General features: G+C 40.0%; 1 protein-coding gene across 1 annotated transcript in view; it reads left to right on the top strand.

Annotated features, from left to right (window-relative positions):
• The window catches only part of CPA6 (carboxypeptidase A6), a 559,011-nt gene that overhangs the window by 542,590 nt on the left and 529 nt on the right, over positions 1–15,892 (top strand). The gene's annotated exons all lie outside the window — the stretch shown is intronic.

Below are 15,892 nucleotides of genomic sequence, written 5' to 3'. Positions count from 1 at the left end.
ATGGAAAGCAAAAGGAGGGCAAGAGGATCCTTAGACAAGGAATGGGAACTCTCCCAGGGACTTTGAGGGCAGGAGGCAGCTGCAGTCAGTAGGACAATGGGTAGGACAGAAAAGGAGTTTTAAAACCGTTGCTGAAGATCATGTATTGCTTTTGTGGTGTTCAACAAAGTCTTTGAAATTACTAGGGCATGTTCTTTTAAATATACCATTATTTGAAAACATTAAAATCTGTACCAGACATTTATTATAATCTCTGTGTGTTCTTGCCATGTCTAGGGAATATGAAGCCTTAAGAATCCTGTCTTCCCAAGATAGAATCCAGAAAATGTGGTTTGCCAATATCTTCTGCAGAACACAGACATGTGATTTAGGCTCCCTGAGTAAGAATAGGTTCAGAAGTGAGAGTTGCTATTCAACGGATATGAAGTTTCAGTAATGCAGGATGAATAAGTTCTAGAGATTTTTGTACAATATGGTGCCAACCGTTAACAATACCGGATTGTACACTTGAAAATTTGTTAAGAAAACAGATCTCATATCAAATGTTCATACCCCAATTTTTTTAATGCTTTATTTATTTTTGAGAGAAAGGGAAATTTTTGAGTGGGGGAGGGGAAGAGAGAGAGGAGGACAGAGGATCTGAAGCATGTTCTGCACTGAGAGCAGTGAGCTCGATACGGGGCTTGAACTCACAAACCATGAGATCATGACCTGAGCCAAAGTCAGATGCTCAACCGACTGAGCCACCAAGGCATCCCTACCATAATTTTTAAAAAGCAATATAGGAAATTTCAAGGAGGAGGAGGAAGAAGAAAAGAGGAAGGCAACCTGAGAAAAGAGGCACCACACAGAATCCATGTGATGGCAAAAATGGCAGGCAAGTTCATGTTGCAGAAATGGCAGTGGTGGGGTGGGGCAGCAGCAGTGTCCCTAGTGCTTATGGGGAAGCATTGGGGGGCTGTGGTTAAACTCATCAAGCCAGTTCTAAAGCCTGTCATATCATTTCCAGACTCAGCTTTGAGTTGGTTCTCTCATAAATATCTATAGAATAAACTTTTTTCCTGCTTAACCAGCACCAATTTCTGGTGCTGCATTTTATTAAAACTTTTATTAAAACTCCTATTGGGTTGCACATAAGAATATGGCTCATTTGGGGTGCCTGGCTCTTTGGCTCAGGTCAGATCTCACAGCTGGTGAGTTCGAGCCCCACGTCAGGTTTTGTGTTGACAGCTCAGAGCCTGGAGCCTGCTTCAAATTCTGTATCTCCCTCTCTCTCTGCCCCTCCCCTGCTTACGTTCTGTCTCTCTCTCTCTCTCTCTCTTTCAAAAATAAATAAACATTAAAAAAAAGAATATGGTTCAGTTTTCCATACTGAATTTTATTTTTTTTAATTTTTAAAATTTTATCTTATTAACTTGTTTTATTTTTTATTTTTTAAAATTTACATCCAAATTAGTTAGCATATAGTGCAACAATGACTTCAGGAGTAGATTCCTTAATGCCCCTTACCCATTTAGCCCATCCCCCCCCACAACTCCTCCAGTAACCCTCTGTTTGTTCTCCATATTTATGAGTTTCTTATGCTTTGTCCCCCCTCCGTGTTTTTATATTATTTTTGTTTCCCTTCCCTTATGTTCATCAGTTTTGTCTCTTAAAGTCCTCACATGAGTGAAGTCATATGATTTTTGTCTTTCTCTGACTAATTTCATTTAGCATAATACCCTCCAGTTCCCTCCATGTAGTTGCAAATGGCAAGATTTCATTCTTTTTGATTGCCGAGTAATACTCCATTGTATGTATATACCACATCTTCTTTATCCATTCATCTATCGATGGACATTTGGGCTCTTTCCATCCTTTGGCTATTGTTGATAGTGCTGCTATAAACATGGGGGTGCATGTGTCCCTTCGAAACAGCACACCTGTATCCCTTGGATAAATGCCTAGTAGTGCAATTGCTGGGTCTTAGGGTAGTTCTACTTTTAGTTTTTTGAGGAACCTCCATATTGTTTTCCAGAGTGGCTGCACTAGCTTGCATTGCCACCAACAATGCAAAAGAGATCCTCTTTCTCCTCATCCTCACCAACATCTGTTGTTGCCTGAGTTGTTAATGTTAGCCATTCTGACAGGTGTGAGGTGGTATGTCATTGTGGCTTTGATTTGTATTTCCCTGACGATGAGTGATGTTGAGCATTTTTTCATGTGTCAGGTGGCCATCTGGATGTCTTCTTTGGAGAAGTGCCTATTCATGTCTTTTGCCCATTTCTTCACTGGATTATTTGTTTTTTGGGTGTTGAGTTTGAGAAGTTCTTTATAGATTTTGGATACTAGACCTTTATCTGGTATGTTGTTTGCAAATATCTCTCCCATTCTGTCGGTTGCCTTTTAGTTTTGCTGATTGTTTCCTTTGCTGTGCAGAAGCTTTTTATTTTGATGAGGTCCCAGTAGTTCATTTTTTCTTTTGTTTCCCTTGCCTCTGGAGACATGTTGAGTAAGACATACTTAATTTTCTATACTCTAATTTTATAGTTAGCCCAGTGATTATTTGCTGGATACTGTGACTTGTAGATTTTAATCACTGGATTTCAATTCAAAGTAGTATTTTGTTTCTAAAATATTAACAAAAATGGCATAAGCACGCTGTGGAATAAGGAGTTTTTAAATTTTCAAATGTAATTGCTCTTGTAAAAACAGAGGACAGAATGAGACAAGGAGTATGTTTGCCTTTACTTCTAGAAAAGAGAACAGGTTCTGATTTGCAGACCTGGGTCTGTAAGTGATACTCCAGAGGAGTCATCCTTTAGGTTTTATCTCTAAGACAGGGATAACAAGACCTGTACTACAAGTATATTGTGAGGATTAAAGAAAGTAACATATGAAAACTATTAGCGAAGAGTTTGAGCCCCACATCATCCATACCAATCAAATTTTTCTAAATTTTACAAATATGTAGGAACATAGGGTAAGGGATACAAGCAAATATTTTTACTGGGGGAAAAACTGATCTGATCAAAGCATATAGATATTTTCGTTGATTATGGGTAAATGATCATTAGGGTTCTACCTTGATCTACTTTTCTCACACTCAAGCTACTGGGCACCTTGTTTCACTACAAGAAATTCAGTTTGTTTGTTTGTTTTTCTATAGCACACTGTTGACAAAGTAAGTCAACTCAGAAAAAATTTTTTTCAAAAAATATCTCACCTACAGGAACAAGGAAATCATTTAAATATAGGCTTTAATGGAGGGAAATATCCCAATTCAATGCTCCAGGATAGTAAAGATTTATTCCTAACAGCCTAAACCAACAAGATTAAAATAGTTATTGGATACATTTACCATTCTGTGTATGTGGTGATGAAGCCATCTGCCAAAGAAAAATGCATGTCCCAAAGGAGTTCGTGCATTTATCTAAAGATTTATTGAGCAACTATTCTGTGATTTATAGTGTCTCCTGCCAAGGTAATCCACAAGCAAAATGGTAAAGAAGGTAAAGTTGGCATCAACGCCTTCTCTCCTGGTGATGTCTCTGTCTCTTCTGGATAGACATTACCCTCTGCTGCCTCTCACTCCTCAGGAAATCCCACAGCCTCCGTCACTATCCCCAGCTGAAGCACCCTTCTCTGGCCTGCCTTTCCAAATACAGTTGATCCTTGAGCAATATGGATTTGAACTGTGTGGGTCCACTCATATTTTTTACAGTACAGTATTGTAAATGCATTTGCTCTTATAATTTTCCTAACATTTTCTTTTCCCTAACTCACTTTATTGTAAGAATATAGGGTATAATACATATAACATACAAAATATGTGTTGACTGTTATTGGTAAGGCTTTCAGTCAATGGTAGGTTATTAGTAGTTAAGTTTCAGGGGAGTCAAAGTTATGTGAGGATTTTTTTAATGTTTATTTATTTTTGAGAGAGAGCACACGAGCAGAGGAGGGGCAGAGAGAGAGGGAGGCACAGAATCTGAAACAGGCTCTAGGCTCCAAGCTCTCAGCCCAGAGCCAGACGTGGGGCTTGAACTCACAAACCATGAGATCATGACCTGAGCTAAAGTCAGATGCTTAGCTGACTGAGCCACCCAGGCACCCCATGTGAGGATTTTTTACTTCAAATAGGGTCAGTCCCCTAACAATGCCACATTGTTCAAGGGTCAGCTAGCTGTAGGTGTCAAACTCCAGATTCTTTTCCATACCTCTTCCTACCCAAGTTGACCTCTCTGGTGCAACCCGGAAGAAGTGTGCTCATGTAGCTATCAGAGGTTATATTAGTCTACTCAAACTGCCATAACAAACTGCCACAGACTGAGTGGCTTAAACAACAGACATTTATTTCCTCACTGTTCTGGAAGCTGGAAGTCCAAGATCGAGCTTCTAGATAATTCAGTTCTTAGTAAGACCTCTCTTCCTGGCTTGCCTTTCACTGAGCACATGGGGGAGGCAGAAGGTGGGGAGGCAGAAAGAGGGGGAGGAGGGAGGGAAGATGGGGAGGGAGACGGGGGGATGATGAGAGAGAGAGAGAGAGAGGAAGCATACAAGCACCCTAGTGTCTCTTCTCATAAGGGCACTAATCCTACTGGATGGAGCTCCACCCTTATAACCTCATTTAACCTTAATTGCTTCCTCAGAGGCCCCATATCCAAATACATCTGTACAGTGGGTTATAGCTTCAACATATGGGAGGGGAGAGGACACAAACATTCAGTCCATAACAGAGAAAACGCTGTTAAACACACCACTCTATGAAATAATTTTAACCCTCTTTGCACAGAACACAACTTCTGGCAGGGAATAATAGCTTAATAACCTCAGGAAAGAATTTCTAATAATTCAGAAGGGCAAGTACACCCTACACTATTCATATAGCACCCATGTACACCCTACTCCCCTGGGTGCAGGCATATTCCCATCCTAGCTTGCACTTGCTCCTGCGTCTTCAGTGCCAGTCAGGGGTACTCAGTGTACCACTCCACTGACAGCTGGACATGCGGTCACACACTCCAGGCCCCGGACCTTCGGGCCATGGCCCATTTCTGGACCTGAACCATGCCCATGGCTTTAAGTTCACAAATAAGGGGGAAACCATCTCCCCTCTTCTGTATGAGGAACATGGTCATGCCTGGATTGCATTCTAAAATTTCTAAATTCTTTATGCTCGTGCACACACAGCAGACACATAAACTTGCATATTCATGACCTTTAAGTTTTCCTTCTATATTTACCTGCCTTTTGGGGGGAATCAACTGCAAGTGTCCAAATTCAATTATTTTACTTTGTTAGTAGATACAGATGGTATTTAGAAATCTTAAAGATTGCTTAGCTTTTTCCTTGAAAACACAAAAGAGTCAAGATGTGCAATATATTACTTTTTAATTTTTTGCCTGTCCTACCTTTATGTATTCTTGAGTCTGAGCCACTCTGCTATTTCAGCAGATACCTAACCTAAATAACTATTCTTAAACACAGACAAAAACACACACAAAAGTCTTCAGGAACCTTCATTTACCACAGATCTGTGCTCCAAGCATTTGTACTCAAAGAATTTCAACAATAGATTTTGTGACAATAGTACCTGAAAACTGGTTTTAGTTTTTAAAAGTACGTTATACTTTCCAGTAATCTGACAACATCCCTGGGAATTTGGATAGTAACATCTGAATGCTACCTATACAATAAGACTAGCTTAATTATTACATGCTGATTAATTGCTATCCAATCATTTGTAAAAATGGAAGCACAGAATATTTAAGTAATTTGATTACAATTTTCTTATATAATTAGTGGCAAAGCTGAGAATATAAGCCAAGTCCTTAGATTTTTTTAACGTAATATAGGAAATTTAAAACTGTACTATAAAGGTAGTATAGTATCAAAACCCCCAGGCTCCCAACACCCAGTTTCAACAATTACGAACATTTTATTTTGCCAAATTTATTTCATCTTTCCTCCAACTTTATTTTGTTGCAGTATTTTTTTTTAATTTTTTTTAACGTTTATTTATTTTTGAGACAGAGAGAGACAGAGCATGAATGGGGGAAGGGCAGAGGGAGAGGGAGACACAGAATCGGAAGCAGGCTCCAGGCTCTGAGCCATCAGCCCAGAGCCCGATGCAGGGCTCGAACTCATGGAACGTGAGACCGTGACCTGAGCTGAAGTCGGACGCTTAACCGACTGAGCCACCCAGGTGCCCCTGCAGTATTTTTTTTAAGTTTATTTATTTTTTTGAGAGAGCACACAAGTGTGGGAGGGGCAGAGAGACAGGAGAGAGCAAGAATCTCAAGCAGGCTCTGCATTGTCAGCACAAGCCCAATGTGGGGCCTGAACTCACTAGATGTGAGATTATGACTTGAGATGAAGCCAGACGCTTAACCGAATGAGCCACCCAGGTGCCCCTTGTTGCAGTATTTTAAAGCAAATTCTAGACATCATATCATTTCACCCATATATACTTCAATATACATCTGTTAGGGTATTTCTTACATTTTATGTGTATTTATGGTAAATCAACAATTTCCTAATAGTGGCCAAAGAACTCAGACACCCAGCAAAATATTCTAGTACCCTTCTTTCATTTTTTCCCTATGTATTTCTCTCTTTCAAAAGAGGATATTCAAATCAATTTTAATAGACTAACAAAAGAAAGCTAAAAAACAAAAACCCAATAATCTTTCAAGAGTAGAAATATAAAATGTAAGCTTCAAAGTTACTTTTTGAACATTTCACTATGTTCCAGTTCTACAAAAAGTACAAGCAAGTCTGTCTTTTATCTTCCTCCAAGAAAACCAGGTTCCTGGCAAAAGTCATGGTGTAGAAATTCCATTGTGGGTACTCCAAAACTCCAGAGGTTCTATGAAGGCATGCAAATACACAATTTGCTATGGAAATTGTGGTGCTGTTTAATCAAATACAAATACAACTCCTGAGGATCTCATCTTGTTGAATAATTATTTGGTATATAATTTAGCAAAGGTTCTCTGATGTTCCCATTTTACAAGCTTATCGAAACGTTAATTCTGTTCTAATTTTAATGTGGAATTTTAATGTCACACATGTTAAAAGGCAATCCACTCACACCAAAGGCACTTACCTATAGAGTGGCTATAAAGCCTGGCAACACAGACAACTATATATAATAAATAGTTTATTGATACTACATGACAATACATGATATGTTTGATGTGTCGCCCCTCATTAGTGATGCATAGTTTAGTGTGCTGAACAGAATGACAATGAATAGGACACATTCACACAGTATTTCTAGCAATCACTGCACATATATCTGTAATGTATTGCTTCCAATCTGTTCTCAGATGTGATTCCTGGGATCAGCAATGCCTGGGAATGTTAAAAATGAAAATTTACAGGAACTCACCCCAGACCTAGACAATCAGAAAGTTGGGCTCAATAGTCTATTTTAACAAGCTCTGCAGGTGATTTGGATGCAAGTTCAAGTTTGAGGAACACATGCTCAAATTTTTTTGTGTCTCTGATTTTCAGTGAAAACAAACCAACCAACCAAAAAAAAAAAAAGAAAACACACACACACACACACACACACACACACACACAAAACAAAAACCTGCCCTTTCAGCATACCCCAAGCATAGGGTTGCCAGATTTAGCAAATGAAAATATAGGAGGACACCAGTTAAATTTGATTTCAGATTTAAAAAAAAGTTTGTAGTATAATTATGCCCCTTGCAGGTATGTCCCATGTATATATATGTATGTGTGTGTGTGTGTGTGTGTGTGTGTGTGTGTGTGTGTGTACATCCCACTTATGAAAGGGATATAGAAGTATCCCCATGCATAGTTATACTAAAAGATTATTTGCTGCTTGTCTGATATCCAAATTGAATTTTTCATCCTGTGTCCTGAGTTTTTCTGGCATCCATACTTAAGGGTGTTCTGATCTGGCCAGCATTTGGCATACTCCACAGAGCTATGTCACCTCATCCAGTTTTAGAAATTATCATCCCACTGGTCTCTCACCACTCTGTGGTCATGTGGTGGTTGGTCTCTGAGTGACCTGCCCTTGACTGTCAAGAGCATACACTGATAAGTGTTCACTTAAAATGGTCCAATGGGGGAAAGAGTCACCTATATTTCCACACTTTGTGGCCACCCTATAGGTGGAAATATTGGGTGTTAGCTGAAGACAAAAGCTAGAGAAATGTGTACCAAATCTTATCTAACTTGAGTTTATGAAATGTAGAAACAATTTTTCTCTCTGTTCAAACAACTTTGTTTCATGCAAGATTCTGGATTTCTATTACCATTTGCAACAATGTGGATGAAACTAGAGTGTATTATGCTAGGCGAAATAAGTCAGAGAAAGATAAATATTTGATTTCACTCATATGTGGAATTTAAGAAACAAAACAGATGAACACAGAGGAAGGGAAGGAAAATTAAGATAAAAACAGAAAGGGAGGCAAACCTTAAGAGACTCTTAAATACAGAGAACAAACTGAGGGTTGCTGGAGGGGTGTCGGGTGGGGGGATGGGCTAAATGGGCGATGGGTATTAAGAAGGGCACTTGTTGGGATGAGCACTGGGTGTTATACGCAAGTAATGAATCACTAAATTCTACTCCTGAAAGCATTACTATGCTATATGTTAACTAACTTGGATTAAACAAAATTTAAAAATTTAAAAAAGAGCACAGTGGAGATGTTAAGAAATCTTTGGAAGTGGGGGACGGCACTTGTAAAAAATATATACTCCTAAAAAGAATAAGTTAATTAAAATTTAAAATAAAATTAAAAATGTTCTGGATTTCTAATAAGAAATAATTAATTATAAACATATTATAAAATAAAAATGTTTTGGGGCACCTCTGTGGCTCAGCCAGTTAAGCATCTGACTCTGTTTCGGCTCAGGTCATGATCTCACAGGTTTGTGAGTTTGAGCCCCACATCAGGCTCTCTGCTGTCAGTGCAGAGCCTGCTTGGAATTGTCTCTCTTCCTCTCTCTCTGTCCCTCCCCAACTTGCCTGCATGCTAGCTCAGAATAAATGAACTTTTTAAAAAAGGCTTTTATATCTCTTAACAGAGCTGCATGCTACTGATGAGTCCTTTCCTATAACTGTCCCCATTTAAGTCAGAAAATTAAAGCCAAAAAGTTTGAAATCTGAATCTTACCTAAATTAGTTTTATACAGTCATTTCTCTTTCATTTTTGAGCTGCCATCCTGTATACGTTTTAAATTTCCATAAAACTAAGTGTATAGATTTTAAATACGCAGTACAATGCGTTTTGACAAACATATACCCCCACCCAGCAAGATTTAGAATATTTCCTTCACGCTAGAAAGCACCCTCAAGTCCCTTTCCAGTCAATTTCCCTTCCAGAGGCAACTATTCTGATTTTTGTCACCTTAGTTTTGTTTGTTCTAGAACTTTATGTAAATGAAGTTGCTTTTATTTTCACACATTCCAAACATACCTTGCTATATAGCAGGGAATTTATCATGTATTTTTATTTCCTCTGAAATCACTGTAAAGCCCTAAAGATAGTACCCCATCTCCCACCCTCAAAGAGAAGACAAGGATACTGGTCTCAGGGGAGCCTTCAGAACCTGAGGAGGTAACTATAGAAAGGGACAAGAAAGGAGGCTTTAGGTCATGGATCCCTGGGTCCCCAAGTCAAGAGGCACTGGGGCCAGGGGACTCAGGAAGGGATGGCCGTGAGAGGTACCATGAGAGCACCTGGGAGATGTGCCAGGTAGAAAACAGAGTCAGCCTCTCAGCACCTGCCCCTGCCTTCGTGGCAATGCTCGCCATCAAGCCTCCAGTCATTTAGGGACCAGGGTCACCCCACTGCCCATATGTTCCAAGATACCTGCAATGAAGGCAGATCTCTGTAGCAGGCCAGGACCCTTAGGGTGGGAAGGAGCTCCTGTTTCTATACGTTGGGGACAGAGTAGACTATAGTGGCATACCCTAAAGTAAGGGCAGAGGAGTGTAGATCCCTGTTCCAGTGAATGTAAGTTAAACATTTAAGTTTTTAATATTTTAGTGCTTCTCAAAGTGCCCACTCCAGTAGCATCTAATTATCATTTTAAAAGTCTACTACTCAGGACATAAAATTTTAAATGCCAGCAGTATGTAATCTAATGTTATACTTTATGGAAAAAAATATTTCTATGATGTTCTCTTTTGCTCACATTCCTGGGGGATCCAGGGATAAAAGACCATGTAAATCCAAGCAGACATATTACTAGTAGGGTTAGTTTACATAGATATATACAATGTTTACATAGTTATATACGTACTATAACAAGTTATATACGCAGTATAACAAATAACATTTGAGACAAATTTAGAAAAATACATACAAAGAATAAAATGCATTTTAAATGCACCCCCCAAATGTTGATGATCATCACCAATCTTCACTCCCCCCGAGTTGCTGTAAGACTTCCAGCATCTCTCAAAGGCAAACTTACCTGCAGATCCTTCTGTGAGGTCTTCAAAGTTGTTCCTGCTCAGCGTATGTGAAGTCTGGCCCTATCAGGTCTCAAAGATCCTCATTTCCTTGGTGTCCGAGGAGAAGCCTTGCACTATTACTTGAGTCACGAGGCCTTCCTGTTTCCCTGTTACTGGAGTAGTAACAGAACAAATTCTAATGCATACAGTATTTGAGTAAGATGTTTATTAAGGATCAACACCTGTGAAAGAAAGCAGGCAGAAGCAGAGTTGAACTGAGGAAGTAATTGAACTGCAACGCAGACACAACACATGTAGCCAGGAGCTGTGGGGCAAATACTGACCAGAGGAATGTTGCCAGCCAAGCCAGATGGCTGTGCTGCTATATCCCGGTCTTACCCAGTCACCAGAGGCAGGCAGCTCCAGGAAGGGCATGACCTTGGGCAAGGTGGCTCTCAGGAGCTGAGGCACACCTGAAGGAGCTCATAGCTGTAGACTGCTGACCACCCACTCCACAGCGGGACACCAAGTTCCTCCTTAAAGGGACATGTGAGTGCCTAGCACAACTATGCTCCAAGTCTTTCTGCAAGAGCCATGTGGATTTCTGTCAGTACCCAAAGCACCATCTTCACGCTTCTCTTACAGTGGATCTATGTGCCTGGAACATTTCCCCACCCTCTGCACCTGGCTAACTCCTTCTCCTTCCTCAGATCCCATCCTTATTAGGCCTTCTCTCACCCACTCCCTCATAACATTCATCTGACTTTTGCTTAATGCCTTTATTCCCTGCTTAAACACCCACCATGAGAGCAGGGACGATGTCAGACTTGTTTGTGCTGTATCTTCAGTGTTGAGCAATGTGCCAAGCACACAGTAAATATTTAGTGTATATCTTATGAACGGATTAGTTAATACACTTGGTATCTTAGTTTGGATTCCCCCAGAAGTAGACCCTAACAAAGGCAAGGATTGGGAAAGCAGGAAAGTAAGACAGGAAAGGAAAGGCAGCCAATTAATTACCCATTACCACTGTGGCCAAGGGTTTAATCCTGCTGGGGATATCTGAGAACCAGCGCTGAACATGTGCCTTGAAGTCAGCCATCCAAAAATGAGTGACCACATATTGTATGATTGTGTATGTAAGGAAATGTCTACAATATACCAATTTATAGAGACAGCAAGTAGGTTAGTGGTTCCAGGGGAGAGGAGAGCAGAGGTTCAGGAGAAACTGTTAACCATCATGGGTTTCTTTTGTTAAGTGTAGAAACTTTCTGGAATTAGTGGTGATTATTGTACAACATTGTGAATATGTAAAAAATCACTGAATTTTATACTCTAGTTTTATGTTATGTGAATTATATGTCAACAAAATAAATTACGATAAACAAATGAGGGACCTGGGATATTTATAAACCACCTCCATTCAATAGTCATGGCCGCTGGGGGGGGGTTGGGGGAGTTAATTTCTGCAGCATACCCTGAGCAGACAGAACAGGCTCCAAGAATAGGGTGACTTTCAGGCAAAGAGATGCAGATACCAACCAGCACTTTGCAGTTTGGAGGTGTGATGCATGGAAGGGGGAAGGATGAGGGGGTGTGGGTCGGGCACAGATTAGGTCTGCTGCATTTAGTGAGAGATAAATCTAACAAACCCACCTGATGTATTCAAAGATGAGCCATTCTGTGAAGAAGGAGGATTCACTCAGAAGCTTCCAGCTCCAAGAACATATTTTTCTAAACTTATTCCAAAACATACTGTGACCCCCTCAGCTGTGATCCCTAATCAAGTAAATCCAAAGGAGAAAAGAACTGTGCTTTCAGTGGAAAGTGGTATTGTGGTAGGTTGATTAATGACCTCCCTGCATTTGCTGGGATTAGCACTGGGTGTTGTATGAAGCCAATCTGACAATAAATTATATTTTTAAAAAAATGACCTCCCCAGGGGGCACCTGGGTGGCTCAGTCGGTTGAGCATCTGACTCGGCTCAGGTCATGATCTCACTGTTTGTGGGTTTGAGTCCCGCATCGGGCTCTGTGCTGACAGCTCAGAACCTGGATCCTGCTTCAGATTCTGTCTCCCTCTCTCTTGGCTCCTCTCATGCTCTGTCTCTCTCTCTCTCTCTCTCAAAAATAAATAAACATTAAAAAAAATGACCTCCCCAAATATGTCTACATTCTAATCTTGAGACACTGTGAATGTTCCTTTTTAAGGCAACATTGCAGGTGTAATTAGGCTCAGGATTTTGAGATAAGGGAAGCATGCTGAGTTACCCAGGTGGGCCCAATGTAATCACATGGGCCTTATAAGAGGGAAGAAGGAGGCTCAGAGTCAGAGGTAGAGATTTGCAATAAGGAGAGTGGAGGTCCGGATGATATGTTTTGAAGACTGAGACGGGAGCCCCTAGAACATAAAAAAGGTAACAACACAGGTCCCCTCAGAGTTTCCAGAAGGAACCAACATGCTAGTAATGCTGACATCTTGACTTTCTAGCTCAGTAAAAATTATTGCATATTTCTGGCCTCTACAACGATAGTAGAAGAAATTTTTGTTGAATTAATCCCCTAAATTTATAGAAATTTGTTACAGTGGTGACAGGAAGCTAATACACTTTCCCAGAAGGGATTTAAAAAATAATCACCATCACCTCTTCCCCAGAATACATTATAAAATTGCAAGGGTCTTAAAATCACAATGAAAATAAAACACCTTGTATCTTTGTGGGTTTTTTTGTGTGTGTATTCAATATAGTTAATGTAATTTTTAATTTCTTAAAATATCATACTTATGATTTTTTAGAATACACAAATACTATTTCAAATAGAGTACTTTGTGGGGTTTTCTTGTTTCAATTTACCTTTTAAATTTTTTTTAATGTTTATTTACTTTTTTGAGACAGAGAGAGACAGAGCACGAACGGGGGAGGGTCAGAGAGAGAGGGAGACACAGAATCTGAAACAGGCCCCAGGCTCTGAGCAGTCAGCACAGAGCCCGACTCGGGGCTCGAACTCACATACCGTGAGATTGTGACTTGAGCCGAAGTCAGACGCTTAACCGACTGAGCCACCCAGGTGCCCCTCAATTTACCGTTTATACTGTGGATTTATAAATTATATTCTGCCAAGTGAAACTTCTTACTAGTATATTGACATAAAAAAATAGTGGATGAATTCCCAGAAAATAACATGTTTACAACTTTAAAAGTACTGTAAAATTCAGTAAATTAAATAGAAATATTCCTACCAGCAAATTTCTGAGCACACCCAATGTGAGTTGAAGGGAGCTAACTGCCAGGCGTGAAAGTGGATGTGTGAGGTTCTTGGAGGTGAGAAGGGGACATAGGGTAAGCTAAGGGAAGCCTTAGAAAAAGATGGGGAATATGCAGGGGCTTACAGGACTAAAAGAAGTGAGCTGTTCCAGAACTTTTTAATAAAAGGCTCACATAACTTCTCTCTGATTTCAGTCCATTCTCTACATTATCACCAGATAATAGAAAATAAAAGCCAATCATGTCATACCTCTGTTTTAAAATGATCTGAGGGGTGCTTGGGTGGCTCAGTCAGTTAAGTGTCTAACTTCGGCTCAGATCACTCACAATTCTTGAGTTCAAGCCCTGCATCAGGCTGTCTGCTGTCAGCACAGAGCCTTCTTTGGATCCTTTCTCTCTCTCTCTCTCTCTCTCCTCTCTGCTCCTCCCTGCTCATGCTCACTAGCTCCCTTGCTCTCTATCATGCTCTCTCTCTCAAAAATAAACACTAATAGGGGCGCCTGGGTGGCTCAGTCGGTTAAGCGTCCGACTTCGGCTCAGGTCACGATCTTGTGGTCTGCGAGTTCGAGCCCTGCGTCGGGCTCTGGGCTGATGGCTCAGAGCCTGGAGCCTGCCTCCAATTCTGTGTCTCCCTCTCTCTCTGCCCCTCTCTCTGCCCCCCGTTCATGCTCTGTCTCTCTGTGTCTCAAAAATAAATAAAAAACATTAAAAAAAATAAAATAAATAAAATAAAATAAACACTAATAAAGACAAAGAGTCGTTTGGAAACTCTTTTATTTAAAAAAACAATGCTCCAAAATGTGTTGGGTTACAATGAAAAGCCATGCTCCATAATCTCAATGGTACGCAAAGCCCTCAACGACTGGATGCCAGTCTACTTATTTAGCCTCATCACCACCGCTCCAATCATGTCAGACTTCCATTGTTCCTGAAACCTGTGTCTCTTGTGCCGCCTTTGCAAATAATGCTCTCACTAACTTAGGAATGAGTCCTTCTTGTCCTTACCAAATACTTGTTCATCTCAAACTAAATATCCTCTTCTCAGTGAAGTTTCTATTGGAAGAAATCCATCTTGGGCCCTGAGTGTCCATTGTCAAGAACACAAAGCCCTGATCACTATCCTGTCTATTTCTCAGCATTATATTTGCAGAGAGAAATCTTGAGGGCTGGAGTAACATCTTGCTTGTCTCTTACTGCAAAAATGGTAAATTCCATAAACTCTGGGTTCCTCATAAGATACACAGGCATTCATCTAGGCCCACCTGAGTGTCCCCCACGTATTGGGGTGGGGGGAGGGGGGGCCACAGAGACTGGTGCTGTTATCACATTTGTGCTATTAGCTGTGCTGTAATACAGTCATTTGTCTCTGACCTGGGAATCTCATGTCTTCTATCAGAATCCATGCAATAGTACCATACTTGGTTGCTAGCTTACAAGTAGGGTAAAATCCAAGATTCTGCACAGAACTTAATAGTTCTCCATCTTTCCAGACAGTGTTTGTGGCCTCTTAGATCTGTGATCCTGCAATATTTGCTCCAATAGAATATGATGTTGTTATATGAGGGCATGGGTTCTGGCACATAGGAGATGTTCAGAAAAATGTCAAAAAAGGAAATATTTCCAGTTCAGTAAAGGTACCTGCTCTGATAACTGCTTTACTTTCCCCTAACCAAAGATGGACCCATTTCAATAGAACAGAAAAATGAGACTTTTTTTTTTCATTGTCACAGGAAAGTGTTTCTGAAATGATTACGTCCCTAGAGACCTGGGAGAATCTGAGTGACAGTATTAGGCTCTTTCAGTCTTTCTTCATGTCAATTAAATTTGGCTGCATGATCCTGTTAACAATTCCTAGAGGTTTTTTAAAAAAAATCCATTTTTAAAGCATTCTTTATCCTAAAGAATTCGTTTTCTGTTCTTAAAGATTAAAGGTTAAGTTCACATTTCAAGTTTTTTAAATAAGATTTTGATCTGAATTTTTGTAAGCTGGGGGGGAATAAGTCTTCATTAATTACTAACTATTTTTCTCAGTGATTTGTTTTTCATTTTTTTGCAGCCAAGAGGCATGCGAATACATTAATCAGCTGAAAAAAATAAATGAATAAATCTTACTTGGTTATGAGATCATGAAGAGCAATTGATAAAATCCTACGTAGCAAACAGAACTAGCTGTTAGCCCCAGAAGGATATTATAA

Source organism: Panthera onca, chromosome F2, assembly GCF_046562875.1.
Source record: "Panthera onca isolate mPanOnc1 chromosome F2, mPanOnc1 haplotype 2, whole genome shotgun sequence".
Classification (NCBI taxonomy): domain Eukaryota; kingdom Metazoa; phylum Chordata; class Mammalia; order Carnivora; family Felidae; genus Panthera; species Panthera onca.
This window is presented reverse-complemented; position numbering and strand designations above follow the sequence as displayed.